The sequence below is a fragment of the Uranotaenia lowii genome, chromosome 2 (assembly GCF_029784155.1).
Source record: "Uranotaenia lowii strain MFRU-FL chromosome 2, ASM2978415v1, whole genome shotgun sequence".
In the NCBI taxonomy this organism is placed as follows: domain Eukaryota; kingdom Metazoa; phylum Arthropoda; class Insecta; order Diptera; family Culicidae; genus Uranotaenia; species Uranotaenia lowii.
Window position 1 is genome coordinate 280,022,598 of NC_073692.1, and position 18,499 is coordinate 280,041,096.

The 18,499-nt window shown below is 40.3% G+C and overlaps 1 protein-coding gene across 21 annotated transcripts in view; it reads left to right on the plus strand.

Annotated features, from left to right (window-relative positions):
* Positions 1-18,499, plus strand: part of LOC129744717 (muscleblind-like protein 1) — a 302,890-nt gene that overhangs the window by 181,977 nt on the left and 102,414 nt on the right. Inside the window, exon 5 of one of the 21 annotated variants that reach the window (XM_055737394.1) lies at positions 10,519-10,686. The exons of 18 other annotated variants lie outside the window; for them this stretch is intronic. The gene's annotated coding sequence lies outside the window, so the exon portion shown is untranslated. Of the gene's footprint in view, positions 1-10,518; positions 10,687-11,158; positions 11,184-18,499 lie in introns of those variants that run through there. 2 more of the 21 variants (XM_055737395.1, XM_055737396.1) reach the window with 2 other exon arrangements.

Consider the following 18,499-nt stretch of genomic DNA (forward strand, 5'->3'; position numbering starts at 1 on the left):
TTTTAAAGTAACCTGGATCAGTTTTCTAGAAACAGTTTTTAAAAAGGAACAACAGTTGTAACAATTGCCTAGTTTTATAAATATTAACAACACAAATCTACCAAAATATCTAAGAAGTCTACTGCAGCGACATCAAGCGGACCCTCCGGAAACTTTTGGGAAATCATATTTCAAAAACATTGCATAACCAAAGGCGCAATATTTTCGCAGTCAGATATATGCGAAGTTTTTATTCACGACTTTTGTAAATCTACGAAATTAAATTTTATAACTGTGTGCTAACAAATAAATACTTGTGAACTTACTTAGTATTACAAATTGGAATTTTCTTTAATCTGACCTAAGAACAAATTTCCGTAATTATGTGTCTCCCGAACATGTCGAATAGCTGCCCTTTAAAAAAATATTCCTTCCTTACAGAAGTTCACACTCTTCGAATACCGACCAACAGCTCAGCTCCAATTGCCATGTGCACTAATTACCGCAGACAGAAAAGTAAATTCTGCTGGAGCCGGAGTTTGACAAATTACAGCATGTTCCAGAGATCAATAACATTAGTTTATCATGTCTCTTATCCCATCAAGCAACCTTGGAGAAAAGGGGCAGCAAAGTGAACCCGGAACAAGCTTTTACGGTTCCACAAGGGGCGGGCAGCAAGACCAAAACGACAACATCTTAAGGAGGCCTGGCCCCAAAAAGTCAAGAGGCTAGACATATCCTGACTTTCTGACTTCCGTTTTCTCTCCCCCAATGAGTAGTAAGTGTGAGCAAAGTTTCTGTTCTGAGAACGTGTCCTTCCGGCTCGCTAAGACGCACTCAGTTATTGCTAGCTAGGTATACCACCAACCTACTAAATATTATCCTTCCCGGACATTTTGCCCGTAAGACGTCGTCTGACGGGCTGGCAAAGAGAACACGATTAATCAACTTGAAGTCGTTTGTTTGTTGGACACCGTAGCTGGAATCTTGAACCTTCGTTCGGCTTTCCAAAGGCTTTTGAGGTGGGAACGATGATGGTGAAAGAGGGTTCTGGGAAAACGGGAGATCCGAGCTGTAATAAGTGGTTATATCTCAAAATATCTATCGTCGTGATACCAAACGCTTTGGGTTTATCTCATGAAACTGGGTGATGATTATCAGCCGCAAGGATAATCGTCACCTCAAGTGCCCGTGAAACGACACCGGAAAGAATTTGGGTTTCGTGAACCCAAGAAGTCTAACCTAAAGAAAAAATGGATTTGTGGGTTACAACCCTTAAAATTAAAAGTTGTTAACATTGGTGCTGAACTAATAATTTTTTTTTTGTAGTGAAAATAAAACATCAACAATCTAGGCACGAAAGCAACTGATTATGGATAAACCTGATGAAGTATGAAATTTCCGTTCCGTTGCATGTTTTTGTGGCCGTCAGCCGTGACGGGCCCACATATTTATTTGATTTGCAAGTTTCGCTCACGCTACTTCTAGATTTTTTTATGTCCTGCACTGAATTTTGAACCAACAGTTGTCGGTATTCGCTTGAAGGTCAAAGGGAAAAAATCTAGCCTGCACGAGGTGTGCTTTAATTAATACTTTAAAAAGGTTGAAAGATTCATATTTCTTCTCAACAGTGAGGAAGAGTTGTGGCTTATTCATCTTCTACTCAATCACTGAATTTAAGTTGTTGCCTACACTCAGGCGTTTATCTAACCTCAAGTTCAAATAAAGACTTATTCTGGAATACTGTTTATAAACAGAAGCATTCCATCAGTAACAGACTTTCTCCTATTTTCAACCAAAAAAAGTTTTTGTACGATTTGGTATGATTTTTAGTTCGAAAATCCGTTTTTCAAACTCTCCGGAAGAATAATCTCATTAGCAATCCCAGCCAAACAAAACCGTTATCAACCTCTGTTTACGTTGCCGAATCTAATAACAAAAAGCATCAAATCTCATGTAAAGCCACCCACTTGAATATTTATTTGTTTTGTTCGCTTACCCTCACTACTGATGTATGCTGCGAAAACAAGATTCTTTTCCTGTCGTCCCAATAAGGCGGAATTCCGGTTTGTTTATCCGAAAAATACATTTCCTCCCACCCCCCATCGTCGTCGTCGTCAACGTCGTCTCCTTCCAATTGAACCAAATGAGAAACAATCCCACAAATCCGAACGAAAGTGTTCCGTTTTCCTTGCGTTTTTATCGATCTGACCTGGCTGAGTTCTTTGGCTTAGCTGTCTGTGTTGGTGCAGGCACTTCCTGGCTGGCAGGCTGGTTCTGCCAAATTCGAACAAAATCTCCTGGAGAAGGAGGTCCATTGATGGCGATGTTCTCTGTCCAATAGTAATCATCATCAAATGGTAAAGAGTTTTTCTTTGTTCGACGAACGACCGACCGAGCGACGGGGCTTTCTTTTCCCCCTGGGATTTTGGCAAATCGATTTGGCTTTTCTATTTGGGGAACATATTCCGGCCGGATCAAAGGTTTCAAATTATGAAACTCATTTCCATTCTAAAGAATGGATTCTCGATTCTGTGGATGGATTATTGCACTCGAAGTCATTTGCATTTGTGTCCTTCAAGCTGATGGACTAATGTGTAAATGTGCAAATCAGATCCGGATTGAATTAAATACACTCTGGCCCGGGTTTGTTGTTAGGTTTATACTAAATCAAAGTTCCTGTGTAAACGACAGCTCCGCCTTGGAAAAATTGCATTGCAACGAGCAAAGTACACATTTAACTGGAGCAAAAATTCGTCAGGACGAGCAACAGGATCGGATATTGTGCTGCATGTATACCTACTCCATACAGCTGTTATGAAAACCTTCCAGTCATTAGAATACACAGCTTTCATTTATTTCCTCCATTCTTTGTTTTCGGTAAAATCATATTTATCTTTCCCATTTTGCTAGTCATCATCATCATCGTCATCATCATCAGGAACAACAACAGTATCCACTTTTCGAGAGTCGGTAAGGGCGCACTCTACAGGAACAAATGCTACAATAACCGCATTTCAACAGATTTTGATATTCATCTCGGTGAAGTGAATACTACTCTACTTTCCAGTCAGTGTATGAACCATAAGAGTTTGTACTCGGTTGAAGAGGAACCAGGGTTGGAAAAAGTATGACACATAGTAGTCAGAGGCGTTTGAAGGGGTGTTTACTGAGTCTGCTTCTGGTATGTTGGAATGACAGTTCTTTTTTTCTCGACATGGACGTTGATAGAAGCATACCACTTCATGGCTTTTACCGCGAATGAATAAGGCCAGTTAAACGATGGAAAATATCGATGTTGATTACCCTTGTGCATTGAAAACATTTTGAAGATGTTGAGTTGAAGACATTGCTTGTCGAACGCAAGGAAAACTTACTCAATATGTTAATCCTATTAAAACGTGCTTCATTCTGAACTGGAACAATTCATTCTGTTCATATTGTGACGCTCCTGGTGGACGGATTTGGAAGTTCTTGGCGCTCACGTGTAGAGAATTTTGTCAGCTTGACGTACCTATATATTTTTGACATTCCGCAAATCGACTGTACTTCAAAAACAATCAACATGGAAGCCGAAATTGGGGAAAAAAATGTGCACATTTATGTGGAAAATGCATTGTGGTGTGCATCTAGGTTGCTAGACAGCTGAAATTACCTAGAAACATCGTATGGCGTGTTATCAAACGGTATTAGTTAACATTGACAGCGATTTTGAAGCCTCAAGCCAATCGTTGGAGTGGAACTGTCGACCGGAAATTGCGTGGTAAGATTTTGAAGAAGATTAAAAGAAATTCTAGTCTGATGGAACGTGATTTGACCTGAAAATTCGGTGCTGTCTGTAGATGAGAATAAGAGAAACAGGAAGAAAAAATAAATAAAAGAATAAAGAAAAAAGTAAAATACATGTTGATGGTTTGAGTTGACATCCATATATGAAAACCGCTCAGCACGCGTAACTTGCCTTTTCTAGAATGTCCGTCCCGGGATTTCCCGGGCGGGAATTCCCGGGAATTTGAAAAATTCGGGAATTCCCGATTCCCGGGAATCGTAGTTTTTTTCCCGGCAATTCCCGAAATGTATGAAAGTTGTTCTTTTTGAAAATGTAGTCATACAAAACTCATTGAGAATATGCCGATTCCTGTGGCAGTAGACATTTTGCAGCCATTTGGTACAATTTTTTTTATTCAAATAGATAAGTTTAAAAAGATTATATGAATTTCCACATATATGAAAAATTGCATAGCAGGTAGACATATTCTCGAAAGTAACATTCATGCACTTGTTTTGGCTTTGGTAACCAGATTAATTTCAAATCCTAAAAAAAAAGAATAAATAGTTTTTTTATATGAAGAGCAAATGTGTTAAATGTTCAGAAAAACGAAAAATGGTTATTCCAACCAACCAACCAACCAACCAAATATATTTTCATTTGTTTGATTATTCCAATCAAACAAATGAAAAAATATTTTTAAATCAACCCCTAATTGCATGGATGAATTCTTCATTTGACTTATTCAGGTAATTTTATATGTAATTCGTTAGACTGTTTTCAATATATCATTGTTGAAAACAGTTTAATTTATTTGATTAAAAATAAGTAAAAAAAAACATTATGAAGAGAACGTTTTGAACAAATTATGGGCTTGTATGCACGAAAGGTTGGATAAGCTTTGCATATTTGAATCGAAGTGCATCTATTTTACATGTTTTTGAATATTTCCCGGGATCCCGGGAAACAGGCCACCAAATTTCCCGATTCCCGGGAACGGGAAAATGGCCGGGAAATGGACACTCTAGCCTTTTCTACTTTCAAATCCCTCCGCGTCCAAGGAGAAAACACTCGTGCGTTAAGCTCCTCCCATTTCTCTCTCTCGGGCATTAGACGCTATAAAAACAGCGTGCCCAGTGCGAGTAGATTCATTCGTTCAACGATTCTTGTGTCGAGAGCATTATCAGCATGGATAACCAGACGGTTTCTCAAACCAAGAAGACGGATCCTCCATCCAAGAAGATGGTTCCTCCATCCAAGAAGACGGTTCCTCCATACAAGAAGACGGTTTCTCCATCCAAGAAGACGGCAAACGCGGGATCCTCAACGGAAGATCCCGACAATGGCGCAGCCGGTACGGCAACCACAATTAAGCGGTACGTTGAGTTCTGTTCGATTCCGTGACGAGGCGAATAGAATGTGTTGAGAATCATTTCATTGCGTTAGTCTCCGATGAGAAAGCGGAGACTTGCATGCGCTGGAAAAAAAATCCGATTAACAGTCGGATGGGAAAACAGCATTAGTCGCCGATGCGAAGGCGGTGGCTTGAATGTGCTTTGAAGCGCCGGTTTCCGTTGGAAAGACGGATAACCTGGATAGCGCAGTGGGAAAAAAATCCCTAATAAGGTTTTTTTTTGGAAACCGGTTGGAAAGAGGCTCTGTAAACAGCATGTCGATCAGTTCGCAGTTGGGAGTCAGAAGTAAAAATTGAAGCGGAACACGAGTGTCGACACGAACCCAAATCGGTAGCGGCCGTGGTAAAGAGACCCAACAGACAACAGGACTGGAGGTTCAACTGGATAAGGCGCCGGGGCGGCTCTTCCGATAGACAAACTGCCATAAATGTGGTGAAAAGGGGCACCTAGCTCGCAACTGCCCATCAAGAAATTGGAGTCAGCGCAGGCGTCAAGGCGATAGATCTCCTCCCAGGAAGCTTGCGGCGATCGAAGCCGCTTCGGATGAGGTGGACAATCCAGAACTGGTGAATGAAAACAGCCGAGAAGCAAAAAATAATTCCATCAATGTCGTATCAGCAGACGATGTCTTTGTAGTTGGATACATCGCAAATGTTCGAGTTGTATTTTAATAGACTCAGGCGCGCAAGTTAAAACCATTCCAAAGTCCTCGTTTATGAAAATGCAAAAAAACATCTCCAAATAAGATATTTGAGGATAACCCCTGGGAGCTTATGCTTCAAACAAAAATATTGAAGTTTTTGCAACCTGTTCATTTCGGAAAACAGACCTGAACTACTAGAGAAATTTTACGTAGTAAATGAATACAGATGTATACCTTGGAAAGACGCACTTGAAAAATATATCCACATGCATAATAAAGTTAGACCTCACTCGAGGTTAGGTGTGACTCCATTTGAACTATTGGTCGGCTGGAGATTTCGTGGCCATTTTTCATGTTTGTGGAAAGGTAATGATAACGAAAAATTGGATCGCGTGGATATCAGTGATAATGATGCTGTATCAAAATTAAAAAGTGAAAAATATGCTGACATCGCGAGAGGCGCAAAGTGTTCGGACATCGCAGTTGGAGACAGAGTTCTGGTTTCTCAAACAAGAAAGCATAAATCAGATGCTACGTTCTCCGAAGAAAAGTTTACTGTTTGTGCAAGAAAAGGGGCCCTTGTGGTAATAAAAAGCGACAAAGGTGTTCAATTTTTCAGAAACGTAAGAGATGTCAAAAAAAAATTCCCGTAGTAGTAAATGAACCTCAAGATCAGGAAACCGAAGAAAATGCGAAAAATTTGACTGAAAAATAAATATTCGTAGGAAGAGAGATAAAAAAGAACCCAGCAGATTTAATGAAATGATTTTGTATTCCATTTTTGAATAAATAATAGAGGTAATAAGTAATGTAGATGAGAATAAGAGAAACAGAAAGAGAAAATAAATAGAAGAAAAAAAAATAAAATATATGTTGATGGTTTGAGTTGACACAGCGTTGCCAACCTTCCAGATTTTTCTGGAATCTTCCAGACTTTTTGGACTTTTGGCAGACTTTTTTTAAATTTCCAAACTTTTGTCATTTCTTCCAGACATTTCCAGACTTTTGAGTTTTGACATGAAAATTCAAAATTTTCGTTGCAAAATGCCACGAAGATGATAGTAAAAAAGGAAGTAACGCATAAAACGTGGTATCGCCGATATCAACATATTAATCTCAGGCATTAATAGTGTATAGAATGTATGATTGTTATGAAGTAATAAGTGTTATTCCCTAGTATTGCGATCTGGCGACCAAAATAAAAAATGTCATCACCTAGAAAGTTTGCCATCCAGACTTCTCCAGAATTTTTTTTGCAAATCTTCCAGACATTTCTGAAAAACAGTTGGCATCCCTGAGTTGACATCCATATATGAAAACCGCTCAGCACGCGTAACTTTTATACTTTCAAATCCCTCCGCGTCCAAGGAGAAAACACTCGTGCGTTAAGCTCCTCCCATTTCTCTCTCTCTCTCTCTCTCTCGGGTATTAGACGCTATAAAAACAGCGTACCCAGTGCGAGTAGATTCATGCGTTCAACGATTCTTGTGTCGAGAGCATTATCAGCATGGATAACCAGACGGTTTCTCAATCCAAGAAGACGGATCCTCCATCCAAGAAGACGGATTCTCATCCAAGAAGATGGTTCCTCCATCCAAGAAGACGACAAACCCGGGATCCTCAACGGAAGACCCCGACACTGTCCATAGTATTGTGAGGAGAATTCGACCCCCAGATAGAAATCAAGTCGTATCGAGCTTGCAATCAGCCAAATCGGATCATAAAACAATAGTTTCTAAAGCTTTACGATCAGGTGCTCACCAAGTTCAACGGGTGTCTTCTGATGAACGATAAAACCTATGTCAAGGCTTACTTCGGACGAACCCCAGGTCAAAAATTTTACTCGACAACTGCTCAGGGGGATGTGTAACCAAATTTAAATTTATCTTTGCCGACAAATTTGCACAAACATTTATAATTTGGCAAGACATTTGCAGCTGTAGCAACAAAAAAAAACGAATATTTTAGTTACAAATTCAGATGAAGACTTGGTTGAATAAGATAGCTAAAACGATGGACGAATAATGAGAAGTGCTACAAGAAAAAATCGAGAATTCCTTCGAAACCGTGACAAATAATTTTAACCGTATTTTTTCTTAAATGTATGAAAAAAACGCTACTTCTGTATAAAAAGATCTGAGTTGTATAACAAATAACTGAAATACAGACAATTGTTTTTGTTCCAATTCTATCTGAAGCAAGCTTTATTAATGCTCAATGATTCTTGTTTTTTACTCTATAAGTAGTTATTTTCGTACTGTTTTCATACTTTTCGAAAAATATGAGAATCACGAGACTATTCTCGAAAGAAGCTTCCATGCACTTACCTTAATTCCTTTGGCTCTGAGAGTCCTACGTCTTATCTACCGATTCATACAAAAACTTATAAATTTTGTGAGTTTCAAAGTGTTTGATTAGCATTTGCTAACAATCAAATTAGCGACACCCCTGCTAGGAAAGAATTGTTTCATAATTCCCTTCTCCACCTCTTGCTAGCTTTCCCGGACGAGATACCTACATGGAAGCTTGAACCCTGCAGTGACCAGAATGCAAATTGCATCCACACCACACATGTGTTGTATGTTTGTGCTTCAAAAAAGAGACATTTCATGCCTGGCCAGTTCTGTGCTAGTTGAATTTCCAGCAAGGAGGGAACCATTCATCCAGCGCCATATTCACATTTAAGAGGCTTAGCTTTAGGACAACTCTCGACGCTCACAAGGGTGAGATTTCTTTGTCAAGTTATCCTGGACAAATATTCACTGGGAGAAAACTGTTGACACTGGCAAAAGATAAGCACATTTTAATACAGTTAGCTCTGTCTGCATGACAAATCGTTTAGCAATTATCATCCCCAATTATTATATATTTCTTCAGCTGATATGCCTGGTTCCAGTCTGGCTCTGGAAGTTCGAAGTTTATGTTTGAAGATTCTCTTATTTTTTCTCCATTTTCACTTGAACTTTCAAGCTGCCACTAGGATAGTATGAAGACAGATAACGGCCACAAATTTGACTGGAAACAAAAAAAGAAAACTTTGCTTCGAATTGCTGACCTTTTCAAGCGCTGCGCATACAGCACCCATAAGAATAATCCGCATTCAAGCCAATTTTGTCCGGAAAATGGGGTTATCTGAGCCGCTCAATCTAGGGAGCTTGAAACCGAAATCGAAAACCACCATCTCTTCTACCGTTTGCCAGACAATTCGGCCTGATATCGACTGCCGTCTTTCGTCCTTTTCACCTCCGAAAATCTTGCTACACAAAGATGGCGCACCGGCACCACCAATCCAATCTTGAAAGCACCCCGGACGGCGCTTTTATCTCTTCATTAAAATGCTCCGCTCACAATCAAGCTAAATCCGAAGGAATTTGTTGTATCCTTTCTTCGATATTTTGGTCGACGGCCGGCTGTTGTTATCTGGCCCAGTGGGGCTTCGTCTAGGAATATGTTTGATAAAAACGAAAGAATGTTTCAATGGTAGAAAATGTATAGTAAAAGGAGAAACAAATACATTTTGAATACCTACGCGAGTTTGTAAATTCAAACTAAAAACAACAATGTAAGGGATTGTGCAGCAATTTGTTATTACCTACGCATAGGCTCATGTTTACAGATGGACGAAAATTTTTTAGTATAACTTCAGGCGTTTATGGTTGTACTACTATGAAATGAAAAGCACTTAGCAACCGATGCTTCGCGCAAACAACAAATAATATGATAAAAACAACAAATTCCAAACCAAATAAACAGCCAGAAATACCCCTACAAAGTTCACTGTTCCCGAATTTAATCCTTCAAGGTGGAGGATACTGGCCGAGACAAAACGGTGAAAGTCTACCGGTGCCGACCACAAGCAGCATTGTCCGCAGATTGCTTCCGTCTTCGGTGGTTCGATTCCCCGATGGTAGGAAGCAATCGAACCTTCGGATTTCCCCGGCTATCAAAGGTTCAAACAAAGGATAAGATTAAACAAAAGCAGCCGACAGCATCATCCCGAAACAAATGAAACGACGAAACGAACAAACGGACGATTCTAACCTCGTTTCGTAAGCACGTTGGTTGGTTGCGAGTCCGGAAATATCGTTCGTTTCTTATTGGCCACTGTGATGGCCAATTCTCCTGGATAGATGGGGTATTATCCAACTTGGCACGGTTAAAGCCGATGAAATCAAATATTTACCTGGGTCACAAGATGCTTCCGTTGTTGGCGCCCTAGCCTAATATGAATCGAACAAAGACTAGAGAAAAACAAAGCTTTAAATTGACGGAAAAGCTAATTATCTTCCGCTCTAGGGAGTAATTAGTTCCGAGTCTTGTCCGCTTCCGTTTCGGGTAACCGACTGACCGGACTTCAAGGTCCAAAGGCCTCCTGCGATTGAGTGGGATTGGTGCGTTCGTTAGACAGGCCTCTTTACGGGTGGTACACCACGGTTGGCTTCTTCAGATTTAATTAAACTAATTTAATTTTAGTACGTCACAATTTACTCGACCCCCCGGTAATCCAATGAAAATGAACAACAACCCGGAAAAAAACAAATTCATTATTCATGCAAAATCCTTCAAACCAATTTTTGCTCAGTCCTTGCATCAACCGAAATACACTTGCCGATCCGAAATTTGATCCAGATTAGCCAATGGCAACATAACTGATACGATTTCGAAAATTCAACGGTCATTAACAACGATTATTTTCTCTGTTTTTCTTGCAGGTAAACATCTGGTAGTAGCTTTCGGAAATTCCCGCCCCAACAAACAGAACTCAAGAATCGAAAGTGGACGTCCTATTCCTAGAGAAGTCAAAACTTACTGAATTTTTCTCCTCTTTCCACCGCGCTAAAGAAAGTGAGAAAAGGACGCGTTTGGTTCGGCCGCATGCAGTAAGGGAAAAAGAAAGCATTCCCATAAAACGTCGGGGCCCGTCGGGTTTTAATTAAATTCCTGCCTTGGCCGGGGCCCATTCTTGTCGCACTCTTATTATGGTCTATTGGAAAGCAAGCGTCACTGAGCGGCCGAGTATTTTTTTTTACTAGGTTTTGGAACTGAAATGGTGCTGCAGCAGCATGCAGATTCCTCTTCGGTTAAGAGCGGTGTTTGGTGTCGTGTCGACTTTACTCTGGGTCCCCAACTTTGACAGGAACCAAAACGGAAAAAATCCAAAAATTCGATTCGGCAGCTTAAGTTTGGCTGCGCCGACGAAACTACTTGAACAGTGCAAGATTCATGGCTGTAATATGTGCTGGAACTGGTTTCGTTTCTGGGTGTTTTTCTGTTTAATTTCGAATTTCAGCATTTTTAACAGGATCCGAAAAATGTAAATTGATCCATTTGAAAATGAACTTAAAAGGTTTAGAACAAATGCCAGCACACAATTGAGGTAATATTGCCCGAATTTTATAATTACATTCTGGTTTTGAATTAGGAAAAGCTGATATCAGATTTTTACATAACTTGTTTACTGGCTACAACGATAAATTATTTTTGGAATTCATTCGAAACTAAAATAGGTTATTCTTTCAACTGTCTATGCGAAATCTAGTGCTCAGTTAAACAACTAATATCTGAACTAAGGTCACTTGCTCTAGGCATTAGGAACCATTCCATTATCTACCACAAACACTGTTTTATTGATAAAGTCTGTTTCACATAGCATCTAGTCGGATAAAATTGATCATTTCTCCGCAAAAAAATAACGTACAACAAAAGTAAAAATGTCATTTTGTAGGGTTTTATTAAACTTTTAGGGAAAAAATACATATAAATCATTCGTCAGCTTTTCGGATGAATTTTCGAACTTTTTCTGTGATACCACCCACCATTTTCTGCACAGTACTGCTGGTAACCTCATTCGCCATCTTGTTCCACCAATTTTCCATTTGAGCGGGTTTTTTCATGGTTCTGCCACATTTCTTCAGTTTGCCCTTAACTATTGCCCAATATTTCTCGATGGGACGAAAATCCGGACAATTTGGTGGATTGATAATTTTTTCAACAAAATCGATCTTGTTCTCCTCATACCACTTAACGACATCCCGGCTGTAGTGACAGCTTGCCAGGTCCGGCCAGAACTTCACTTGACCTTTGTGGGATGGCAAAACCCTCTTCTGGAAACATTCTTCTTCGTAAACATTTCCATTCATTGTGTCCCCAGTTATGAAAATCTAAGTCTCCTTCCCACAACTATAGATCCCTTGTCAAATCATCAACTTACGAGCAAATTTATCTGCGAAAACAAACTTGAATCTACCCGCAACATGCCCTTTACGCTTCGCAAGGTAAACACCCTTATTCTAGTTTTCGATCGAATGACATACGTTCGAAAGTTTTGCAATTTTGTATTCTTGTTTTCGTTCGAACGAATGAGAACAGTTCGATCTTTCGAACATCGTTCGAACGAACAAAACTTTGCATTCCCGTTTTCGTTCGAACGTATTTCTTCTATGGGGCGACAAACGCGAGTCTGATACTGCGAATCATGTCCGTTTAAAGCAATCAATGAAATTTATTTCTGATTGGGGTGTTCATAATAACGAAACTATTGCGAGTTTAAACCACGAAACTGAATGTTCTTCAAAATAACAAAATTTTAAAGACCAAAGAAATTTTTGTTCCAAGTTTTAAATTTCTTTTCAATCTAAATCCTTGGTTTTCATTCATTCACTGGACTGCCAAATGCGAATCTGATACTGCAAATCCTGGGCTTTTGAGGGAAAAGTCTGTGAAGTTGGACGGTTATGGAATTGATGTGGTTCGAAATAGTTGTTTTTTAAAGTAAGGTGAATAATTTTTTTTATTAAAAAGTTTAAAGCACACTTTTATTTGAAAGTTCATTATCTTCCAAATCTTCTCTCGATCTCTCGACATAAAAAAAAACCGCGCACATAGAAAAATTACAAAAAAACACACGAAAATTCTGTTTTCCGTTACGACCGACTAAGATCGATAAAATTTTTCAAAAACCAAAACATTTGTTTACAATATATTTTCTGACGAGAAACGTCATTTTGTCCAATCCGGGTGCTTCGATTTTTCGAACATGATCTGGTAACACCAACTTAAAACGTATCGCGTTCGAACGAAAACAAGAATAGCTTTTTCGAATTCGATCGAAAGTATCCGTTCGAACGAAAGTCAGATACGCCGTAAACCAAAATAAGGGTGAAAATTTGTTACCAAGTATTTGTCCGAAATTCATTTTGACGTAAGTTTCGTCGTCCATTAAAATGCATCCGTTGTACTTGGTCAACACTTTCTCGTACAACTTCCTTGCCCTGGTTTTGGCAACCAGGTTTTGTGTCAGCGTCCTGTAGGGGTGTTAGCTTGCATGATGCTACCGCAAGCCTACTCGCAAACAAATTCGTCGAGCTGTACTGTGGTTCGTTTCGAACTTTTTTGCCAAATCACGCAAGGAGATTCCAGGATTATTGTGAACTGATCGAATTACCTTTGCTCGTAGCTTCCAGTCATATGTTTCACTTTTACGCCTGGTTTGTTTTGCTCGATCCACCGTAAGGGTCTCCCGGTAACGTTGCAGCACAGAATTTACAGTCGATTTTGGATATTTCAGGAATTTTGCGATCTTTACCCCTGACCACGTCGGTTTCTCTACGTCAGTGTGCAGAATTTTCTCTCGCCTTTCGCGTTCCATCGTTGATAACTTTTGACTGACTGCTTCAGTCTTGATGAAATTTTCACCACTAAGTAAACAAACCATCCGGATCAAAACACTGTTAATAGATTCGCGATGTGACAACTAGTGGCGCTGCAGTAAATGAAAAGATGCGACCAGATTATATGTGGAACAGACTTCATTGACGTTATTTTACATTCGTTGGAGCTGAAAATTTGCATACAGGAGTATTCAAGGACGGTCAATCGATCTCTGGTATCAAATATTGCGTAAAAGCACTGACCACACTGACATGACACTTAGAACAAAAATTCAACCATTTTTTGTTGTAAGATTTTGCAGGTTCGTAATACCGACGGCTGGTGGCGAACCTGAAAAATTTGACAAAAAATGCCCTGTAGGAAAAATGGTCCTGTTTAGCCCGATTTTATCGTAGAAATTGCGTGTTTTATTTTTAAAGTTGGGTGGCATTTCCTAACTGGGATAGCATTTCTTCAAATCGATCGATGCGCACTCTGGAATCGACATTGCGTACTGTTGGAAAAATTATCCAGAAAACGAAATTGTGTGTCCAGTCAGTATGGTCAGTGATAAAAGTTCGGCAAAAGGAATCGTCCATGTTACCTGTTCACTGATTGAAATCGACTTTATTGTATATCAACAAATTCGGTTTGAGCCGAATCGGGCTTTTCCCAATATTTTCTTCTATCTATTTTCAATTATTTCTATCTATTTTTCGGCATGATGGTCCATACCGGAGAACTGAAATGAAATGGAGAAAATTCGTCAATGATCACACAAATTGTGCAGCCAATGATTGAATTTGTGGTAATTTGTGGCAATTTGTTAGAGAAAATAAAAAGGTTTGAGTTCAAATGAGAGAACCCAGTGCTCAGAGAGAGTGAAAATGTGCTAACTGTTGCAAATTGTTGCAATTTGTGAAGCAATTGTGGAATTTTGTTTTTTTTTTATAAGATGGAAATTTGACTTCGAACCATAACAGCTGGGAGTTTGCTGCCGTGAGTGGGTTCATCTCCCTAAAACCACCTTGGGCTTCGTGTGCCAGATGTGCCCCTTATTTTCACCCTATGATACTACATCAAGGAGTAGGCTGTACTCATGCACTTATACACCTCTCCCTTTTCCTTTTTGGTCTTTCTCCTTTATCGTCTTTCTCCTTTTTCTCTAACGCCACAGCATCCACTCCCACAGGATTTCTAACCACCAAGGCATGGCCGATTGAGAAACTACCAAGCTAGAATCCCGTCACGACCACCCCGAATGGTATCTCCGCTTCCTTTTGCTGCAGGAATGATCGTAGCTGAGTACGTGAGACCTTTTAAGTCCCATCACACGTATGAGTCCAGATTAGGGTTATACCGCGCCCTAAGATCGCGTTGCTTATGAATTGTAGTATCATACGAGGCCCGAAACCTTCCATTAGCTTGTCAAATTTGGTTGACTATCTCGCCCTCTCCATTGATCATCTTTCCTGATTCTTATTAGATCGCGCATGATTTGCGAGATTTCGTCGACTATAGCACACCACGACTGTTCGTCGCGACACATTTCACTCACAATATTTTTAGCGATCAAACTTTGATATTGTTGACGACTTGAAATGAACTTGGGGCAGACAAAGATAGCATGTTCAGCTGATTCCTCCGTATCTACGCTTTCCGGGCAATAAGGCGAGCTGATAAGCTTAAAACGATGAAGGTATTGCTTAAAACACCCATGACCCGAAAGGAACTGTTTCAGGTGGAAGTTGACCTCTCCATACTTCCGGTTTACCCAGTCTGAAAGTCGCGGGATTTGCCTATGCGTCCATCTTGCGTTGTTCGATGCGTCCCATTGCTCCTGCCACTTGAGCATTGCTTTGTAACACTCCATATCCTCCGCCAGAGTTATGTCGATGGGAATCATGCCCGCGATGAAAAAAGCTGCATCTGCTGATATGGTACTGTATGCACAGGAAACTCGCATGGCTATCAGCCGATGTGTGCTCCGTAATTTCGATCTGTTGCGCTCTACCTCTCTCGCGGAGCTCCAGGCCGCTCATCCATATCGAAGTTTCGACAGCGCTTCGCTCGCTTGGAGACGTCTCCTGCTACTCTTTGAACCATGGCAGTTCGGCGTAATCCAGGCCAAAGAATCTATGACCTTCGATGCACTTTCACAACAGTATTTGACATGCGCACCAAAACTTAAGCGATTGTCGACCATTACTCCAACGTAATTCAGCTGCTGTTTCGAAGATGTCGTGTGCCCTTCAACAGTAATCTCCATGTGCGGCACAACTCTCTCTACGGTGTCCATAGAAAGGGTTGGTATCTACATGGAGGGAGTTAAGCTTCAGATAGCTCACCAGAAAACAGAAGTTCTGCTCGTGACCAATAGAAGAGTTGTGGAATTTTGATCATCACCACTCCAAATGAAAAGAATTTTCTATTGATTTGAATCCCCTGGTCCATATACTTGGAGTGGGTGGCGCAGATATTGATGTCTTCGAATAGTCCCGCCCTCATTAGCTTCCTGCAGTGCCATGACAGTCGAGCTCTGGAATTGTAGATCCGTCTTGAAGTCCTGGGCGATATCACTAGCCAGACGCTGGAAAGGCAGCTTGCCGATCAGCTGCTCTTCTGGTAACGCCGGATCTCACGCAAGGCAACGATTCCAGGCCGGAAACGATGCGGTTTCTTCACTCCTCCGGTGGCTAGAGCACTCTTTCGGGCAGCCTTGGTCGCCAGCTGTTTGCGGGAAGCCTTTCCTCCGGTTTGCTTGGTACGAATGGATGATTCCACTTTGAAAGCTTTACACGAATGAAATTTTAGGCATCGAAAAGTACTTCTCTTGCTTACTTTCTTGCCATCCGTATGTCCGTTGAATTAGATGTCCGTTAAAGAGGCATTTTTCGTGACGCGAGATCCGTAGGCGAATTTCAATTTGCCCCCCTATAGTGTTGCCGTAATTCTACGTCACAAATGTGAATGTGTGGAATTTCTAATTTCTGTAGCGAAAATGTATTTAAATGTGTTTCGTGAGCTAGGGTAGCATGATTTTTTTTTCGGAATCATGCAAACTGCAGTCTGATACCTACTGATTAACTTCCAGAACTGCATTCTGAGTTCTAATTTCTAATTTTAATTCTGGATACTGATATCAAACTTTCCTTGAACGTTGAAGATGGTTAAAAATAGTGAAAAATGAATTTAAAATGGGTTTGAATAATTGCTTTGTTTTAAGGTTAGACAGTTAGCGGTTCAATTTACTCAATTGAGAAACTTGCTAACTTGTAACTCGTCTGGATCATAAAAAACTTCGCTTGTTCAATTTGAAAATAGAGCAGAGCTCGACGCTCGGTGCTGCGCTTCTCGAGAACCGAACCGATCCTCCGGGGAATCTCCCAAACAACACGAAATAATCAACTCTCATTTCCAGTGCATTACTCCTGTTTAACAGACGAAAACAAAAGACCCAAAATGCCATAAATTCCTATTAAAATACCACCATCAACAACGCCAAACACTTTCGCCACACCATCTCGCCGCCACCATACATATCTCGGAGGAGGGTCGTCTTGACGGAGTCAGTCGTCGGAGATCCAACAGGGAATCCCCGCTCTTGTTCGACCTTCCTGCCCCAAACTTCTTCCGCCGGGGTCTGGTACCGACTAGGAATCCTGCCCGAGTACCCTTCATCACCGGCTTCACACTGGAACTCAACACGGACTTGTCTCGTTATTTTTCATTTCCCTAATATTTCCTTCCTGCAACGCCCGCACAATTCACATCGATCCCTGGCAGCCAGCAGCAGTGAGATGGACCCAACCTTCCCAACCATCCGGCAAGTAGCAATCATTACTCGGGAAAAACAGTAACTCGGACCACTTTCTCCCGGATCCGGTTGAACCACAATCGAACAAAACAATGCACACGAATGGTGAGGTTTGCGGCCGGAAGGACCATCCCTGCGATTTGGGTGGGGAGAAAGGCTGCCGTCCACTACCTACTAGTCTAGGGTTGTATTTTCGATGCTGATACACCAGAAGCACATAAGCGAGCAACTACCGACCTCTGGATCTGTTGGACGGTTTCCGCAATTTCTCCTAGCTCGCTTGCCCGACACACAACACGAGAAAACAAATATTTATAAACTTAAATAAACTATCCCCGGACCATCAACGGATCTGTTCGGTGTAGTCGGTCTAGTCGGGCAGTTTCACAATGGAAGTCCCACGGGAAAAAAGGAATTATTTTTCCACTCCGCTTTCGATGGAGAAGGATTTTATCGTGACTTTGAAAATAAACATTAAACTTTCAAATAAATTTTAGATACAAGATTGCTGAAAAATTTCCTAAAGAAAAATGAAAAACATACAATTAGTTTAAATCAACAGAGCTAAAATTTAAGGTTATTTTTTATAAATTTTGTTTTTGTGTCATGGATTTGTTGATCGTTTTTTCGGCAACAAGTTTGGGTAAACAAATCGAATGTAAATTCAGTTGCGATGTTCGCAAAAGGATGCTTTCATAAATGTTATTTTCCTTGCAAATGTTTTCCTTCCATCGTTGAAAATCGTTCTAATAACATTTCGATTATCATGCATCAATAAAAACGGTTCCTGACGTGTGATTCTATGAAGAAGGCGCCTCTATGTATTCACAGGAGATGGTCGATTTACATTCAAATTTGGCGATTTTAATTGAATTAAACCAAGCTTTGGCATGGTTTAGTTGAATTTTTCTTAAAAATTTGTTTAAGCGTTCTCAAAAATTGTTCAATATGAAATCCAGTTTACCACGTAACATTTGTTTTCGATATGTTTGTGGAAATAGTTGTGCGCCTGTGAGTAGACAAAATAGTAGAATCAAAACGAATGTCAAGGTATATAGAAAAAATCAGGAAGTATCTCAGCAAAATCTAAACACTTATTTCTTTTTTTGAAAATTTAAAAAAATTATAATAACAATTATCTTTGATTGCAGTTAACTTCACTTTTTGACTGCAAGTTGAATTTATCCGGAGTTTTATGTGAGCCGATTTTTTTCCCTCAAACAGCT